At 43.5% G+C, this 3001-nt stretch overlaps 1 protein-coding gene across 1 annotated transcript in view; it reads left to right on the top strand.

The window, feature by feature from the left end:
- CD3E (CD3 epsilon subunit of T-cell receptor complex) overlaps nt 1-3001 on the top strand; it is a 67202-nt gene that overhangs the window by 140 nt on the left and 64061 nt on the right. The window lies entirely within an intron of this gene.

Raw genomic sequence — 3001 nt, 5'->3', positions numbered from 1 at the left:
GTGAGGCCTCCGCTCCCGACACCCTCCTTTCTTCCTTTCCTCCCTCCCGCCCTCTGCACTATGAACAGGTCTGCACAAAGTCCCAAACTCTGCAGTCCTCTCTTTACTTTTCAGTCAATCTGGGCTCTGGCCTCTGGATGGCCTCAGAAACAGCCAGAGGAGGTGGTGCCAGTGTGAAATGTCCCAGGCTACTTTGAGTTTGGCCCACACACACTCTCTTTTAAAACAGCCTTTTAGGCTTGCCTGGGAAGTGAATGTTGAAACTCACTTGCAGTGCTTCCATTTTCAAAGCTACTCCCTAAGGCTACATTAGCCTGGGACCAGATTCACAACTCCAAACAATCAGAATTGCTAAGCACCCTCTCTGGATAAAAAAATCCTCCAGCTTATACCTCAATTTTCAGCCCAAGGATTTCTGTATCTTTTCTAGCTTGAAGCTTTCCCTGAGATCCACCTAAAATAAACTGACTAAAATAAATCTTAATGTTTAATGATCCTTTACCTTTGAAGGATTTATAGAAGAATCAGGATATCATTCCTGCTCACTTACGCTACCATCTCCATACAGTTTGGAAAGTGCTTTCCTGCTCATTATTTCATCTCCACAATACTCCCATGAAGTATTCCCATTTTACCAGTAAAGACATTAAGAACCCAGAGAAGGTAAGTGATTTTCCCAAGATTGCACAGCCTTTAGGCAGCAAAACGAATTTTTCTGACTCGTACATCTAGTGCTCTTTCCACAAATAACAGCTAATGTGGACAATCGACAGCGGATTCTCCAGGAAAAGGTATTCATAATAACTGTTTTGTGCCTCAAAGTTCATCTGCCATTTTTAGGGAAGCCGTCTGTCTGAGAAATCTAAAAAGTTGAGGAATTTAAATGAGAAAACGTGCCTTTGTGTCTGCAAAAAAGATGGGTAACAGGTTAATGAAGCAGCGTTGAAACGCAGCAGAAGGGAGATGAAGGTCACACGCAGTGAGGAAGTGGGCCTGACCAGAAAGCTAACCCTGACCAGCAATGAATTGTCCTTATCCCTGGTTAGCAATCTATAAACTTTTTAGTGATTCATAAAATCTCCAAGTTAAACCCTGGAACAGAGAGGTTTGCAGGAGGGAAAGAGGCAGGCTGACTAGAAAAGATAAAACATAAGGAAAAGGAAATTCTACCATGAGAGAGGCAGATTACAGAAGTGAAGTAAAAGATATGCACGAGACAAAAGCAGCAGGAGAAAAAGAAAAGCAGTCATGGTCATGGAGAAAAAAAAAGGTAAACAATAAAAATCAGTTGTTAGAACTCAGAAAACCGGCGTCTACCCCAAAGGAAGGCTCAGCAGTGTCCTTGCATGAATGTATTACCATGTGTTTCTGAAAATAGAGTGTTTAACTCCTTTGTGAGCTTCTAGGTCAGAGATCAATCTAAAATCAGAATGCTGGGGGAACTTTTAAAATGGTCGTACGATAAAATAGAGTCTTTCTGGTGTGTAGGTCCAAAGAGTTCAGTTCCAGGAGCCTGAAAGAAAAGGAGTTAAGGAAACTTGATCCTCTTTGTTGGCTTTCAACTTTCAGAGAAATGCAGCTCTAAAGGAAGGAGAGGTAGAGCTCGAGTTTTGAAGTCTACAGCAAATTGCAAAATTTGGTGAGAGGTAGAGTTACCAAAGAGCTTAGGGATACAGTCAAAAGCAGCAGGGGAGGAATCGGGGCAAGAACTGAACAAACTGCCTGTTGTCAGGAGCAGAAGAATCTCTCCCCCAGGTAGCCAGATGCCCTGTGAGCTGGCTGCCAGCCCTGCTCTGGGGGTCAGCCGCTGCCCTGACCCCATTCCTCAGCAGAGTTCAAGTTCCTGGCTGCATGCCCAGCAACGCCCAATTCCTTCCAGTTAGCAGGAGTGGCTCCAGTCACCCAGTTCCCTCCCTGGGCAGGGAAGGAAGAGGCCAAGGGCTGGACTACGTAGAGAAAACTAAATAAAAAGGGCATTTGCCCCTAAGAGTCCCCATGCCAGTCAGCAGACTTTGATCAAAGCTGGAGGCATCCAGGCGAGGCCTAAGTTACAGTTAGTGTCTAGGCGAGTGAGAGAAAAGGAAGAGGAGTTCTAGAGAGGAGAAGGAAGAAAAGGGAAGTTTTCAGAGACATCACTTCTAAAGTTTTCCTGAGAAAATTCCTGATTGTCATTAAATTTGTGGCATAGCAATGGTTTTGAAAGCACATCATCGGTCCCAAATCCCTACACATGTCCCCAAAATATTTCTAATGAATACCTAGACCTTGGCCAGTAAGAAATTCACTGGGCACTCAAAAGACATAAAGGACAACTGGCCTGTATCAATATTTGTTAAAATTTTTGTCTTAACATCCTAGGCAAAAATGTTTTTCTCACCACAAGATGAAATTAGCATTCTGTGAAGCAAGGAAAACAATTTAGGGTGGTCCAAATACAGTATTTGTTTACTCAAAAGTTTCCACCCATGTCTTTCTTATTAGTTAAAATTTTATTAAATTTTTGTTATATGCTGGGCCGGATATATAAAGTAGAATAAGACATTTCTGCCTAGCGGGGTGGGGGGGGGGGACCCAGAATCTAAAGAGCATTGGGAGGTAGAGTATGTAAATAAATAAGTAATTAGCAAATATTTGTGACTTTTGAACTGGGTCCATAAAGGATGAATAGGAATTCTAGAAAGAGGAGAAACAAAGGCACTCCTGTTGGGACAAATGGGTGGGCATGTGGAATCCATGGGACCTCCGTGCAATCCCTCAATCATGGCGGAGGGGCAACCCAGGAGGCTAAATGACTAGGGTGACAAAGGAGTGGGAATATGGTAGAATATGGTATCCACTGACATCTGCAAGCAATTCCTCAAACAAGGAGGAGTGGCAGGCCAGGAGGCTGAAGAGAGAGGCAGGGCCCCAGATGTTGAGGGTCCTCATTAACCATGAAAAAACTAATTAAGGAAAGCCTTGAGACATCAATCACCACGTTCTCTACCAGTTTCCTTATAAA

The sequence above is a fragment of the Rhinolophus sinicus genome, chromosome 14 (assembly GCF_057876585.1).
Source record: "Rhinolophus sinicus isolate RSI-liver-muscle chromosome 14, RSI-T2T, whole genome shotgun sequence".
NCBI lineage: Eukaryota > Metazoa > Chordata > Mammalia > Chiroptera > Rhinolophidae > Rhinolophus > Rhinolophus sinicus.
This window is presented reverse-complemented; position numbering and strand designations above follow the sequence as displayed.